This window comes from Bombina bombina, chromosome 1 (genome assembly GCF_027579735.1).
Source record: "Bombina bombina isolate aBomBom1 chromosome 1, aBomBom1.pri, whole genome shotgun sequence".
Classification (NCBI taxonomy): Eukaryota; Metazoa; Chordata; class Amphibia; order Anura; family Bombinatoridae; genus Bombina; species Bombina bombina.
Window position 1 is genome coordinate 1,561,062,731 of NC_069499.1, and position 17,229 is coordinate 1,561,079,959.

A 17,229-nucleotide genomic window follows, 5' to 3' on the forward strand; every position below is an offset into this window, starting at 1 on the left:
GAAAGTGAGCGTTAGACCCTATTTTGAGTGACTCCAAATACCGGCGGTAGCCTAAAACCAGCGTTTTTTCACGGCTACCGCCAAACTCTAAATCTAGGCCATTGTTTGTTGAGGTATAAATCTTGCTATTTCTTGGACATTAACAGATGAAAAATAAAAGATTAGATTTATGAGGGTTTATGTGCAGAGACCATTTGTACAACCATATACTAATGTATTTCATATAATATTAGTATATTGGTATATATATTGAGGTTCTTTTATATAATTTCAATTTCACGTGACATAGTGAATACAAAAAAGAAAACATGGGATTTACCATTTGAGATCCAAAAGTGGTCTCATATAGTTTATAGCTGCCCTTTGTACCATCACGTTTCCATTAGAACTAGGAGGTCCAAGAGTGGCCTCTGCTGCATCCAGTTTGAGAGGCAAGTTCTATGTCCTTTAACATTGTTGCATATGGCCATATATAGGTATTTTGTCAAATATGTTTTGTTTATTCAAGTCATTTAACTGTAAATTATTTCTTTGTACTGACTTTATGGCTCTGTAATGTTTGCTTGCTTTGTTTTACATCCCAATAAAATATATAAAAAAAAAAAAGATTAGATTTAGAGAAATGTTAACAACAGTCCGATGGTCAACGCGCCCTATTTGACGCGCGTGTTTTTGACTTTTTTTAATAAATAAGGGCATCGTATGTGGATCCGCTGCAGCAATGTCTGGCGAGCATATTGACGCCGGCGAATGCACCGAGATTGATAAATCTCGCTTTGATAAATATCCGTCTAAGTCTGTAAATCGTTGATACTTGATTTTTAAACCTATAGTTAAATCTCCTGAGGTTTTTCCTGTTCCTGATGCTTTCTCTGAGATATTTTCCAGGTAATATGCTAAGTGAGGTATTCCTTTTAATCCTTCTTCAAGATTTAAGAAAATGTATCCTTGACCGGCTTACAACATTGAACTTTGGGAATCTGTTCCAAAAGTGGTTTTCTACAGTACTTTGGCTAAACATACTACTATTCCTTCCTCTTCCTTACTTCCTTCCTTCTTAGACCCTTTAAATAGGAAGTTAGAATCCTTCCATAGAAGGGCTTTTCAGCAAGTAGTTCCTATTGCTGTTGTGGCTGCTGCTTCTTCCATTTGGTTAAATAGTCTATCCGGGCAGTTTTCTGATGATTCTGCAGGTGAAGATTTTCTGAACCTTTCTTAAATGTGCTAATGCTTTCATTTGTGATGCTTTTTTATATTATTAAGATTAGTTCTAAAAGTATGTCTTTGGCAGTACTTTATAGAAGGGCTTTATGGTTAAAGTCTTGGTCTGCTGATATGGTTTCTAAATTCAGGCGTTTGTCTTTCTCTTTTCAGGGAAAGATGTTGTTTGGTTTTGGTTTGAATTCTATTATCTCTACTGTGACTGGAGGTAAGGGACCTTTTCTTCCTCAGGACAAGAAGTCCAAAGGTAAATCTAAAGTATCTAATCTTTTTTATCCTATCTGTTTGAACAGGGCACAGAAATCTGATCCCTCCTCTCAAAAGCACAGTTCCTCTGGCTATGTCTGGAAATGTATACTGGAACAGTTCTAAGCAGTCCAAAAAATCTACTCCCTCATTCAAGTCTGCATGAAGGTGCGGCCCCTGAATCTGAAAATTTGGTAGGAGGCAGGTTGCGCCTTTTTTTCAGGAGGGTTGGTTTCAGTCTGTTCAGCATCCCTGGGTTTTAAAATTGGTTCTCAGGGTTACCGAATAGATTTCAAAACTTGGCCTCCCAGAGGTAGGTTTATTCTGTCCAATATTAAAAAAAAATACAGTTTAGGCTCAGGCCTTTTTTCCGTCAGTTTTGGATCTAGAATCTATGGTAGTGATTGTTCCTATTCCTTTATTGGAACAAGGGATGGGTTTAGATCAGTTCTGGATCTAAAAGCTCTGAACAAATTTCTCAAAATTCCCTGTTCAGCAAGGTCAGTTTATGTCCACAATAGATTTAAAGGATGTTTACCTTCATGTTCCCATTCACAGGGAACATCCGTTTCTATGTTTTGCCATTCTAGACAAGTACTTTCAGTTTGTTGCTCTATAATTTGGTCTGGCTTCAACTCCCAGAATATTCTCAAAGGTTCTGGGTACCCTTTCGTCTGTAATCATAATTTAGGCTATTGTGGTGTTTCCTTACTTGGACAATATCTTGGTTCATTCTTCATCTGTACATTTAGCAGAATCTCACACCAGCAGGTTGCTGTTTTTTCTTCAACAACATGGCTGGAAGATCAATTTTCCAAAGAGTTCTCTTGTTCTCTTGTTCCTCAGACGAGAGTTGTTTTTTTTGGGGTGTGTGGTTAAAATAGATTCTTGAGTTCCCATGAGACTTTCTTTGACAGATCAAAGAAGTTTGAAGCTGGTGTTGGCTTTCTAAAACTTCAGTCTCTTTCTATTCCCTTAATTTCTCTTTGCACAGAGGTCTCATGATTGCTGTCTCAGATGCTATTCAGTTTGCTTGTTTGCACATGAGAGCTCTCAGAGGGCACAGGGAGTTTCCTTGGGAAGCGAGGTTGACAATAAATTAAATGTTATAGAACTCTGTGCAATTTTCAGAGCCGTCCTTTGTTGAAAAAGGGAGTCTTATCTCCATTTTCAGACATACGTTACCGTAGGGGCTTACATCAATCATCAGGGGAACTCACAGTTACCTAGCTACAAAGTTAGTGTTTTTAATTCTTTCCTGGTCAGAAGTCAGGGAAGCAGATTTTCTCAGTCATCAGTCCTTGCATCCAGGGGAGTGGTCTCTCCATCTGGATATTTTCAATCATAGATAGATCTGACGGCCTCTCTGCTGAACCACAAACTTCCCAGGTACTGTGCGAGGTCCAGAGATCCTCAGGTGGAGTTTTTGGATGCTCTGGTGGCTCAATGGTCCTTTCAGCTAGCCTATGTTTTTCCTTCACTGGTTCTTCTACCCAGAGTGATTGCCAGAATCAGGCAAGAGGAGGCATCAGTAATTCTGATAGCTCCTGCTTGGTCTTGCAGAGTTTGGTATGCAGAACTTGCTGAGATGTCCAGTGTCCCACCTTGGTCACTTCCTCTGTGCCCAGAATTCTGTCTCAAGGTCTGTTTTCCCATCTAGATCTCAAGTCTGTAAGCTTGATGGCATGGAGATTGAAAGGTTTTTCTGATTCTGTTATTGAGACTTTGATACAGGACCGTAAACCTGTGACCTGGAGGATTTATCATAAGGTCTGGAAGGCCTTTATTTCTTGGTTTATGGATCATGTTTTTTCCTTGTATTCTTTTAGAGAATTTCAAGAATTTTGCAGTTTTTGCAGGATGGTTTAGATAAGGGTCTGCTCTTTCGGTTTTATTCCACAAGAAGATTGCTAATCTTCCTGACATTCATTATTTTGTTAAGGCTTTGGAAATAATTCATAATTAATTTAATATTAAACCAATTTCTCCTCATTGGAATCTAAATTTGGTTTTGAAGGTTTTGCAGGCTCCTCCATTTGAGCCTATCCATAAGGTGGATATTACGCTTCTCTCTTGGAAGGTTTTGTTTCTTTTGGCTATATCTTCTGCTAGAAGAGTCTCTGAGTTGTCTTCTCTTTCATGTGATCCTCATCCTATTTTTCATCAAGAAAAGACAGTTTTAAGGACCAAATTTGACTTTTTACCTATGGTTGTGTCTTCAGATAATATCTTGGGAAATTGTTCCCCCCTCTTTGTGTCCTAATCCCAAACTTTCTTTTGGAGAGGCGTCTTCATAATTTGGATGTTGTTAGAGCTTTGAAGCACTATGTAGATGCTCCTGAGGATCTCAGACAAACTTCTAGTTTGTTTGTTCACTTTTGTGGTTCCATGAAGGTGCAGAAAGTTTCTTCCATTTCTTTGGCTTCTTGGTTGAAACTTTTGATCCATAAGGCTTTCTTGGAGGTATTACACCTGAACAGATTACTGCTCATTCTACCAGGTCAGTTGCCACTTCTTGGGCTTTTAAGAATGAGGCTTCAGATGACCACATTTGCAAGGCAGCTATTTGGTCTTCTTTGCATACTTTTACTAAATTCTACCATTTTTATATTTTTATTCTTCTGAGACTGCTTTTGGCAGGAAAGTTCTCTCAGGTTAATTTGTTTTTGCCTGTAGGTTATTTTTAATTGCATATTTAAAAAAAAAAAAAAAGTTATACCCTGTTTTTTCTTTGTGTTCTTTTTGGATTGTGTATTTAGTTTCACTGAGAAAAAATATATATGCCACGCTTATTTCTCATTACTCATGGACTCCAGAGCTTGGATATTGGTTCCCAGGAGTAATGGATTGTAGATTCTTACCACCTATATGAAAGAAAACATAATTTATGCTTACCTGATAAACTCATTTCTTTTATATTGGTGAGAGTCCACGAGACCCCACCCTGTTATTTTTCTGGTGATGTTTTTTTTCTTTTTGCTCATCTTTTTTTTCATGACTCTCATCTCTTTTCCTAACTTTTTTGCTTGGCTATACCGTCAGACTAATTTTCAGTAATATGGGATGGGATTTATAGAGCTCTTGGTTTTGGGAATCTTTGCTTCCTCCTAGTGCCAGGGAAGAGCAATTCCCAGGAGTAATGGATCCTAGACTCTCACCACCATAAAAAAATAATTGATCAGGTAGGCATAAATTATGTTTCTCTCATACAGGTAATGAGAGTCCACGATCCATTACTTCTGGGAATTACTCTTCTCTACCACTAGGGAGAGGCAACGATTCCCGAACCCCAAGAGCCATATAAAACCCCTCACACCTACCTTACGACTAGATTATGAGTTTTGCAGTAAGCTGAAAAAGCAGCGTTAACAGGTCCTAACGCTGCTTTTTTTTTTACTACCGCTGCTATTACGAGTCTTGCAGGATTAGGAGCACCGCACACTTTTTTGGCCTTACTGCAAACCGACTTACGTAAAGTTTGTAAACCCTTTTTTCTATGGGACTTCCATAGCGCGGGTATTATGAGTTTGTCCTGGGAGGCCAAAAAGTGAGCGGTACACCCTCTACCTCCAAGATTCGTAACGCATTCTAAAGTCAGTAGTTATGAGTTTTACACTGTAACGCAGTAGCATAAAACTCATAACTAAAGTGCTAAAAAGTACAGTAACACCCATAAACTACCTATTAACCCCTAAACCGAGGCCCTCCCACATCCAAACACTAAAATAAATTTTTTAACCCCTAATCTGCAGCTCCGGACATCGCCGCCACTAGAATAAACATATTAACCGCTAAACTGCCGCACTCCCGCCTCGCAAACACTAGTTAAATATTATTAACCCCTAATCTGTCGCCCCTAACATCGTTGCCACCTACATTATACTTATTAACCCCTAATCTGCCACCCCTACCATCGCCGCAACATAGTTACATTGTAGTTAGCTTAGGGTTTATTTTTATTTTACAGGCAAGTTTGTATTTATTTTAACTAGGTAGAATAGTTATTAAATAGTTATTAACTATTTAATAACTACCTAGCTAAAATAAATACAAATTTACCTGTAAAATAAAACCTAACCTAAGTTACACTAACACCTAACACTACACTACAATTAAATAAATTACCTACATTAAATACAATTAAATAAATTAAATTAGCTAAATCACACAAAAAAACCCACTAAATTACAGAAAATAAAAAACAAGTTACAAGATATTTAAACTAATTACACCTAATTAAATAGCCCTATCAAAATAATAAAAAGCCCCCCCAAAATAAAAAAGGGCCTTTTGCGGGGCATTGCCCCAAAGAAATCAGCTCTTTTACCTGTAAAAAAAAAAAAATACAAACAACCCCCCAACAGTAAAACCCACCACCCACACAACCAACCCCTTAAATAAAAGCCTAACTATAAAAAAAAACCTGAAAAGGGCATTTGGATGGACATTGCCCTTAAAAGGGCATTTAGCTCTATTGCAGGCCCAAAGCCCTAACCTAAAAAATAAACCCACCCAATACACCCTTAAAAAATCCTAACACTAACCCCCGAAGATTCACTTACCGGGAGAAGTCTTCATCCAAGCGGCAAGATGTCCTCAACGAAGCCGACAGAAGTGGTCCTCCAGACGGGCCAAAATCTTCATCCAGACGGCATCTTCTATCTTCATCCTTCCAACGCGGAGCGGGTCCATCTTCAAGACATCTGACGCGGAGCATCCTCTTCATCCGGCGGACTAAAGACGAATGAAGGTACCTTAAATGACATCATGCAAGATGGCGTCCCTTAGATTCTGATTGGCTGATAGAATTATATCAGCCAATCGGAATTAAGGTAGAAAAAATCCTATTGGCTGATTGGATCAGCCAATAGGATTGAGCTTGCATTCCATTGGCTGATTGGAACAGCCAATAGAATGCGAGCTCAATCCTATTTGCTGACCCCTGATGAATACCCACAACAAGTTTGTAAGGATTCCATCTTTCAAAATCTTTTCTGCCTTTCGGTCAGCAAGGTAAATTTATATCCACATTACATTTAAATGATGCTTACCTTCATGTTCCTATTCACAAAGAGTAATACCAGTTTCTGAGGTTTGCCTTTCTGGACAGTCATTTTCAGTTTGTTGCTCTACCAATTGGTCTGGCTACAGCTCCAAGAATATTCACAAAGGTTCTGAGTGCCTTTTTGTCTGTGATCAGGTCTCAGGGTATTGCAGTGTTTCCATAACTGGACAATATCTTGGTTCAAACTGCATCTTTTTCCAGAAAGTTCTTTGGATCCTTAGACAAAGGTAACTTTTTAACGTTTTCAAATAGATTTGGTGCCAGCTTGTCTAAACATTCAGTCTTTCTTATTTTCCTCAGTTGATCTTTGTATGGAAGTCCTATGTCTCATGATTACAGCTGCATATGCAATTCCATTTGCTTGTTTTCACATAAGGCCTCTTCAGGTTTGTTTGCTGCATCAATAGTGCAGGGATTATACTCTGTTGTTTCAAAGGATATTTTTGGACCCCAGTACAAGTCTCTCCCTTGGTGGTTGGATCATCAGCTTATTATTATTATCCTACTTCGACTGTGATCACTACAGATGCAAGTTTCTCACGTTGGGGAGCTGTTTGGGGTCTCTTGACAGCACTGGGAGTTTGGGATCCTCGAGATGCGAGGTTACCAATCAGTGTTCTAAAATTCTATGCAATTTCCAGGGCAGCTTGGCCTCTGTTGTAAAGAGAGTCTCATCTATGTTTCCAGACAATTTCACAGCAATAGCATATGCCAACTATCAAGGGGGAACTCACATTTCCCTAGCAATGATGGAGGTGTCTCAAATTATTTAATGGGCAGAAACCAAATCCTGCTGAACAACTGGGAGGCAAACTTTATCAGTCATCAATCTCTACATCCAGGGGGGTGGTCTCTAAACCAGGATGTGTTCAATCATAATGTTGATCTTTGGTGTCTCTCAGGTATAGATCTGATGGCCTCTCATTTGAACAACAAACTTCCCAGGTACTTTGCGAGGTCTCAGGCTGAGTTAGTGGATGCTCTAGTAATTCCTTGGTATTTTCAGGCTGCTTATATGTTTCCTCCTCCTTCTTCCCAGAGTACTTTTTAAGATAAGCCTAGAGAAGTGGTCAGTAATCATGATTTCCCCAGCTTGGTCTCACAGGATTTGGTATGCAGATCTGGTTCAGATGTCCAACTGTTCTCCTTGGCCTCTGTGGTCAGACCTTCTGTCTCAAGGTCCATCCGGAGCTCAAGTCTCTGAACTTCATGGCGTGGAAATTGAATGCTTAGTCCTTAGACACAGGGGTTTTTCTGAAACTGTGATTCAGGCTTGTAAGCTTGTAACTAGGAGAATCTATCACAAGATCTGAAAGGCCTTTATTTCTTGGTGTATAGAGCATGGTTTTTCCTGGCATTCTTTCAGAAATCCCAGGATTTTGTAAGTCTGGATAAGGGCCTATCTGTGAGTTCTCCGAAGGGGCAGATTTCTGCTCTTTCAGTTTTGTTCCACAGAAAGATTGCTAATCTTCCTGATATTCAGTTTTGTTCAGGCTTTGGTCTGTAATAAACCTCTAATCAAGCCAATTTATCCTCCATGGAATCTTATCTTGGTATTAAGAGTTTTGCAGGCTTTCTTGGAAAGTGTTATTTATTTTGCTTATTTCTTCTGCTAGAAGAGTTTCTGAGTTATCTGCCGTTTCATGCAATCCTCCTTATCTGAATTTTCATCAGGATAAAGCTGTTTTACGGACCTCATTTGTTTTTTTTTACTAAGGTTGTTTTTCAGATAACTTAAGCACAAATATTGTTGTACGTTCTTTGTGTCCTATTCTTAAGAATGCTTCAGAAAGATCTTTCCATTCTTTGGATGTTGTAAGGGCATTGAAATATTACATTGATGCTACTAAGGACTTTAGACAAACTTTTGGTTTCTTCATTCTTTTTTCTGGTCCTAGGAAGGGTTGGAAAGCTTCTGTTCTTTTTGTATGCGGGGTGTTCAAAGCACCTCAGGTGGGCAAGGTGTTGATGTGTTTGTCACTATTACGTGGCTAAATGACCCTTGGTTATGTCAGTCGAATCAGTGAAGTTAGATTAAAAACAATTTATTACATATATAAATAATACAATAGAGTATAAAATGTGGATCCACACTGAACAAAGTTATTTATAAACACTTAAAAAACATCTTAAAAATAATGATATGTGAGGTATTCACTCACAATCTGGTTAAATGTTAATGGGTATAAAGATGTTAATGGGTATAGAGATGTATGTTTGATTTGCTACCTCCCACTCTGGTAAGGAATACTCTGAGAGGTGTCTAGGATCTGCACAGCGGATGAAACCAGCTTTTGTTGAATAATTATGATCACGTTGTAAACACCTTGTTACAGATGTCTTGGGATGTATATAAATGTGTTAGAAATTGTGTTAAAAAATGCACGTGCTAAAAAATATATCACAAAAGATGTACATTCAAAAATAAAAAAAAGTTTTTTATAAACTACAAGAAAAAAATATATAAGAAAAAATATAAATATGTGAATCAATCCAGAGTCAGTGACAAAAAGCAGTCAATCCCAATACAAGTGAAAAAATAGTAAAAAATAGTGAAAAAATGATATATATATATATATATATATATATATATATATATATATATATATATATATATATATATATATATTAGTGAAGCAAAAGATAAAAGACAAACTTGTTTCCTGGTGGTGAGAAGTCCGGTGGTGGAAATCTTGTTAGATCCTTGTGGTCTCTCTGTTATCCACTTTAAATCCTGATGTGATGTCCTGTGAAATGTCTAATAAATAGTGTAGAACCTCCCAAATTTAAATAAGGAAATGAAATTGAGATTACCAGCTAATAGTCAACGCGTTTCGGCCTCTTCAAGGCCTTTATCTTTATATGATTCACATATTTATATTTTTTCTTATATAGTTTTTCTTGTCGTTTATAATTTTTTATTTTTATTTTTGAATGTACATCTTTTGTGATATATTTTTTAGCACGTGCATTTTTTAACACAATTTCTAACACATTTATATACATCCCAAGACATCTGTAACAAGGTGTTTACAACGTGATCATAATTATTCAACAAAAGCTGGTTTCATCCGCTGTGCAGATCCTAGACACCTCTCAGAGTATTCCTTACCAGAGTGGGAGGTAGCAAATCAAACATACATCTCTATACCCATTAACATCTTTATACCCATTAACATTTAACCAGATTGTGAGTGAATACCTCACATATCATTATTTTTAAGATGTTTTTTAAGTGTTTATAAATAACTTTGTTCAGTGTGGATCCACATTTTATACTCTATTGTATTATTTATATATGTAATAAATTGTTTTTAATCTAACTTCACTGATTCGACTGACATAACCAAGGGTCATTTAGCCACGTAATAGTGACCACCACATCAACACCTTGCCCACCTGAGGTGCTTTAAACACCCCGCATACAATTTCACCAATTCACAGACTGGCTAGGTAGCCTTTGTTCAGAGCTATAGGTAACAGGGTCTGAGGCGCTATATCTATACTCTACGATTCAAGCTTCTGTTCTTTCATTGGCATCTTGGTTGAAACTTTTGATTCACAAAGCTTATTTGGAGGCAAGTCAGCCTCCACCGCAGCCAATTACAGCTCATTCTACTAGGTCAGTTGCCACTTCTTGGGCTTTCAAGAATGAGGCTTCAGTTGATCAGATTTGCAAGGCAGCTAATTGGTCTTCTTTGCATACCTATACTAAATTCTATCATTTTGATGTTTTTACTTCTTCTAAAGCAGACTTTAGTAGAAAGGTTCTTCAGGCAGCTGTCTCAGTTTAATTTGTTGCCTGTTTGATTGTTTAAGTACATTCAAAAAAACAAAACAAAAAAAAATAAAAATAATTGGGGTTGTGGATTTAATTTCTCAGTGAAAAAACTAACCCCAATAAACACAAGGGTGGGGTCTCGTGGACTCTTACCACGATAGATTAAATACATTTATCAGGTAAGTATAAATTATGTTTTCTTTCATACAGGTGGTGAGATTCCACAATCGTTTACTCTTGGAAAATAATACCCACGCTGTGGAGTCCACGAGTAATAACATAAACGGAGATATGTGAAAACATATTTTTTCTTCAGCACGTCTTTTTTCCCTGCTCATTTTATGGCTATTATTCCTTTTTCTTACCTCACTTTCTTGGTTATATGTTATACTGAGGTATGGGTGAGGTGGGAGTGGTTTTATAGAGTTCTTGTGGTTTGGTAATTTTTGCCTCCTCCTAGTGGTAGAGAAGAGTAAAGGATCGTGGACTCTCAAAACCCTGAAAGAAATGAATTTGTCAGGTAAGCATATAATTATGTTATTTCTACACACACCTCTATTTTGCCAACTTTTCAAATGAAACAGAGTGGAAACGTACACTTGGGCTACACATCATTTTCAAAATGGTAGCTCATTAACATCAAACGGGTGACTCAAGTGGGCGCTCATACTTATAATTCCAGAGGGGAGCCATGTGCCCTTCAATGCCCATGTCTGAGGCAACAATCAGGGATACTAATGTATGTTTATATGATTTCCTATAGCAAAAAGAAAGCCATGTATGAGTGGCATTTAAAGGGTTATTAAATCTAGCCCTGTGTTTTTTTCTATATAGTTTGTCTAACAAGAGGGAGCTAATGACAAATAACAGCAAGGGTCCTTCAGAGCTCACGCACTGAGAGAGCTACTTACATAGATACCCAGAAAAGCATCTGAATTCCAGTTGCCATGGAAAGCACGAACTTGTACTGCAAGTAATCATGTTAGATATGTGTCTATACAACCCCCTCAGCTGTCATCTGAGAGACCAAAGCAAAATCAGCCTCCAGTACTGCAATAAACTGGCTCAATTTCTATAAAGGCAATTGACTTCTTTTGAAGTGGGAAGTTGATATTGCAATTTTTGTTGGGTACAAAAATATCATCTGATATATATATATATATATATATATATATGTAAGTATGCGTGTGTGGGCATATGTTTGTATGTGTGTGTGTGTATATATATATATATATATATATATCACACACACCTCTCTATGTATTTATGTCTCATATATATATATATATATATATATATATATATACATACATACATACATACATGCACACGCATACACACATACATATTCACATACATGCACACACCTCTCTATAAATAAATGCTTCTCTCTCTCATACATATACATACACCTCTCTCTCTCTCTCTCTCTCTCTCTCTATATATATATATATATATATATATATAAATGCATCTCTCTCTGTATCTGTGTGTGTGTATGTGTGTGTGTGTGTGTGTGTGTGTGTGTGTATATATATATATATATATATATATATGTATATATATATATGAGACATAGATACATAGAGAGCTGTGTGTATATCTATATAGAGGGAGTGAGAAATACATATAGAGAGAGAGGTGTGTGCATGTATGTGTGTGTGTGTGTATATATATATATATATATATATATATATATATATATATAAATATATACTGTGTATATATATATATATATGAGACATAGATACATAGAGAGGTGTGTGTATATGTATATAGAGGGAGAGAGAGAGAAATACATATATAGAGAGAGGTGTGTTTATGCATGTGTATGTATACATAGATACATAGAGATGTGTGTTTATGTATATAGAGGGAGAGAGAGATAAATACATATATATATATAGAGAGAGGTGTGTGCATGTATGTAAATATATATAAAGAGAGAAAGTTAGCCTCTGGACATCGTGCAGCATAAGGGGAAGGGGCCTTTGAACCCTGGGAGGAGACAGTCCCTATGTTGCTGCAAAAGGGGTGGGTCTTAAGGAGGCTTGTATTTAAGGGGAGATGCAGCGGCTATCTTAGTGCCGGTAAACTTTTCAAAGCAGCAAGTTGAGCAGCTCCATATTATTTTGGTGATAGTATCAGGATGGAAGTAGAGGAGCTGCTCAAGAGACTTAGAAAGCTGGCGGAAGAGAGGGGATCACACTGGATCCAGGATCAGCTTTCCAACGTTCTTCCTGTTGCGGTTGTTACTCGACAACCGGAAGAGGTGCCATCCCCTCAACGGTCCACGCAGCGATCTCGCCCCCCTGAAAGGCCCAGTCCTGAGATGAGCCAGGGGGCTGTTCATAAATGGCGGAGCCAGAGCAGTGAAGTTCGCAGAGGATTGTGTCGCGGTAAAGTAGTTGTTCCCATCGTCGAAGAGGAGAAGTCAAAATGCAGCATGAGGAGTCAATACAGATGGTGGTGGACGTGGAGGTACTCCTGGTTCAGGATGCAGCTGGAGCAGGTGAGACAAGGGAGCAGGACGTGGTGCATGGTCCAGATGGGACTGATGTGGGCCTTGGGGCAGCTATTAGCCCGGAACTGATTGACGGCTTTAGTGAGCCTGAGAGGGGAAGTGTGGGGTCAGGAACTTGTCAGACATGTGGGGAGGCCCAATTTCAATTTCTCTCCTTCTAGGGCTATTGACTCGGCTATTGTACTGGATCCCATTCCTGCTGTGGGTGAGGGCCATTCCAATGTTGAGATAGTGTCCCCTCCACCTTTTTCTGGGGTTAGGGGGCGATTGAGTCCTTCTCCAGCCCCTCAGAAGGGGAAGAGTTCATTCCTCCTTCCCCCCCAATTAAAGAGTAGTGGTCAGGACATTGTGCATTTTAGGGCTGTGCATGTTCATCAGCAGGTTCATGGGGAGCAATTGCTGCGGGTTTCCACAGTGGATAGTAATTATCATGATGGGAGGAGAAGGGTTTGCGAATGTCTCAACTTCTCAAATTACTTATTCAGCAGATAAGTCTGGAGCTCATCACACAGGTTCCAGGGTGGCAGAGGACATGGATGGCGGGGAGGCAGATGCCTTCCGTCTGGCTGATTCCTGGATGGATTCAATTAGATAGTACCCAGATGATGGTGCTGTTTTCAATGTGACCAAATCCGCGGACTGTGTGGTAGGTGCTGGTGTGTCAGCGGGAAGAAAGGAGGTGAGATTTGATGTGGACAGGGATTCCGTTAGGAGAGTTAGGACGGTTACCAATGTTAACCCTGGGGTTTCACAGGGGAATACAGAGTTCAGGGGTAGTGAAAGTGTGAAACAACGGGGTGGGGTGCAGGAGATATCGGAGGGTGCGGGGTTCTCCAGTGTCAAGAGAAATATGGGGTGTTCTTCTGTTGGAACAGCCTGTCCCTCTGGTTACCAATGTTAACCCTGGGGTTTCACAGGGGAATACAGAGTTCAGGGGTAGTGAAAGTGTGAAACAATGGGGTGGGGTGCAGGAGATATCGGAGGGTGCGGGGCTCTCCAGTGTCAAGAGAAATATGGGGTGTTCTTCTGTTGGAACAGCCTGTCTCTCTGGACAGGTAAAAAGGGGATTGTTATTTCCGTATGGGGATATGTCTCAAAATACTATACTATAATACAGGTACAGTCGGATCTGTCACGGTCTGTGGAATTAGACCAGAGCACTGGTGGGACAGAACGAATAGCGTAGGAGGTGGATGTGGTGGCTGCTGCAGGTAAGCAGACTCAATCTGTACATGTTGGGGAAGGGGGTAGAGGACAAAGGAAGCAGCACCACCAATCCTAATTCAAACAGGTTTATTCAGCTTATAAAATAGCCAGACCAAAGAATCATACAGCGTTTCGGACACAGTCCTTAGTCATATGTGAAGTGGGTAGAGGTGTGGGTCATGAGTAGTCTGCCAGTGACTCAGCTTCAGTGAAGATCTTGGAGGGTATTTAAAAATTGCTTAGGAGGATGGAGGCATCAGGGGTGGCTTCAGCTTCTTCTCCCCCTGCTGCCAGAGCATGGGTCCCAGAAAGGGTGGTGGGCTAGGCTCCCAATTTTGTGTCAGGTTTAGGTGACAAGGGGTTTGATGGGCCGGTTGCGACATCAGGGCCTGGGCAGCTGGTTCAGTTGGGACAGATTACACAACAGTCTGGTAGGAGTGACAAAGTTAAAGACCGTTCGGAGCTGAGGGTAGCGGGCACGGCTATGTCCAGATCGTGCTTATGCTCGATTGGACCTTTGGGGTTACATTTACCAAAGGAGACTAAAGAAAAAATTTGGAGGAGGGAATACATTAAATTATTCTCTTTGTTGCCTTTGGAGCAATCTTTCGAATTGCCTGAGGACTCTAAGAAGGAGGCTTCTAAGAAAGAGGAAGATGAACGTAAGAAGCGTTATAGGAAACTCCCTAAAATGTTTACTAACTGGTTCCAGGCTTTTGTTTTATACGCCAACGTGATGGCGGAAAAGTTTCCTGGGCAGGGTGACTCTCTGTTTTGTTACTTGGATGAGGTTGCTGCCGCTCAGCGTACTTTTGGGGGAATGGCCTGGTGGTCGTACGATGAACATTTTCGTCAGCGACTACTGGTTAAAGCAGAGATAAAATGGGATAACAGGGATATGAGGCTGTGGTTGAAGGTCATAACGCCTCTTCGTCCTTCCCAGTCCTTTTGGGGGTTCGCCGGCATACCGTCTGCTTCCGGTTTTTTCAGCCCCCTTTAAAAAAGGATTCTGTTTTGCCTTTAATGAAGGACAGTGCAAGTGGGGTGCCTTGTGCAAGTTTCATCATGAGTGCTCAAGATGTGGGGGTGGACACCCCTATGCCAAGTGCTTCAAAAAGGGTAAATTGCCCAGTAGGCCTGACTGGTCTGACAAAGGGGGCAACTCCAATCCGAGTGACAAAGATGGAGCGGTGGCTAGGCTGATACGGCAATAAACAGGGTTTCCTTGACAAAGCTGCCACGCTGTTACACGGCTTCACTTATGGTTTTGTTATTCCGTCAGTAGGCGGTTCAGAGCTTGCTTCGGGTAACTTAAAATCAGCAAGAGAGTGGCCGCAGGTGGTAAGGGAAAATATTGGGTGGGCTCCCAGGTTTGCTCACAGTTGAGGAATACTTTCTGTGGAATTGCTAGAGAATTCGGGGTGCCTACAGCCGTGGAAAAGTCGGAAGGTCCTTCGACAGTGCTTAGCTTTCTGGGAATCATGATTGATTCGGATAACATGGAATGCAGACTTCCCGAGAACAAGATGTTTGATTTGCAAATGGTGATAGGGTCTTTTTCGAAAGCAAAAAAAGGTGAACCTGAGGGAGATGCAATCATTGTTGGGAAAACTTAATTTTGTATGTCAAATTATCCCTATTGGGAGAATTTTTTGCAGGCAGCTAGCTTTGGCTTTTGAAGGAGATTAAATGCAACCTTCACATTTGGGCAGATTTCCTTAACAATTTTAATGGATCTGCTTTGATACAAGCTCCCAGACTTACGTGTGATGAATTGGGGTTGTACACGGATGCAGCAGGCAGTGTGGGTTTTGGAGCAATTTTTCAGAACGAATGGTGTGCTGCTGAATAGCCAGGCAATTGGAAAGAGGCTGAATTGGTAAAAAACTTGTTTTTTCTGGAATTGGTTCCAGTATTGGTGGCTATGCATGTGTGGGATAGAACATTTGAGAACAGGTCGGTGTTATTCTACACTGACAACATGGGAGTGGTCACGGCGGTGAATACATTAACTGCCTCTTCACCACCAGTCATCAGATTGTTGAGGGTGTTCGTGTTGCAATGCATGCATCTGAATGCCATGGTAAGAGCAAAGCATAAAGCCGGGGCTAACAACTCATTAGCTGATGCTCTTTCTCGCTTTCAGTGGCAACGCTTTTGGGAACTGGCGCCTCAAGCGGACAAGGTGGGAAAGTCCTTCCCCATGTGGTTGTGGAACCTTGGTACGGAGGACTAGCAAATTTTGTGAGGTCTTCCTTAGGGCAGAGTACGTGGTCAGCATATGCAAAAGTCTGGGCTGAATGGGAAGCTTTACTTGCCGGAAAAGGCATTGTGGAAGGTGACAGGGCTTGTGTGGGCGTGTTGCTACATTGGTTGTGGAAGTGGGGAACTTGTGGGTTATCTCCATCTATGACCGATAAAAAAACTAGCAGCCCTGGCATTTCGTTTCAAGTTGTTGGGTGTGGTGGATTTAACTAAACTGTTTTGCGTACGTCAGATTGTTAAGGGAATGAAGAAAGGGGTGGGGCGTACATAGGACAGACAGCGCCCAGTTTCCTTTTCATTATTGGTTAGGTTGTTGACAGTATTACCGACAGTGTGTACAACCGGTTATGAAGCATTCCTGTTTACGACGCCTTTGTGTTGGCCTTCTTTGGGGCATTTAGATTTTCATAGTTAGTCAGTGGCAATACATGGTCCCACGGGGGGTTGGGAGTTGAGGATGTGGTGGTTACGGATATGCAAGTGTCCATTTGCATAAGAAAATCAAAAACTGATCAGTTGGGGAAGGGCAGGTCTGTTATGTTGTTCCCAACAGGGGTTTCAGTTTGTCCTTGTGTTGCCATGTGTAAATATTTACGTTTAAGGCCAAATGTTGGGGGGTCTTTGTTAATACATAAAGATTGTGGGGCTTCGTCACAATTTCAGTTCAGGGCTGTGTTGTCAAAGGCATTGGGAGAGTTGGGTTTGGGAGAGTTGGGTTTGAATCCGAGATACTTTAGTTCCCATTCCTTGGGGCAGCCACTGAAGCTGCTGTGTTAGGTTTGGGAGAGGACGTTATCAATGGTGTGGGTAGGTGGACCTCTTCCAGGTTCCATTCTTATGTGTGTCCGCATTTGAGAGTTTAAGTTGCTTATGGTTGTCTGTTTATTTTGTTGTAGGTCCGGTACACGTATGGGTGGTTGG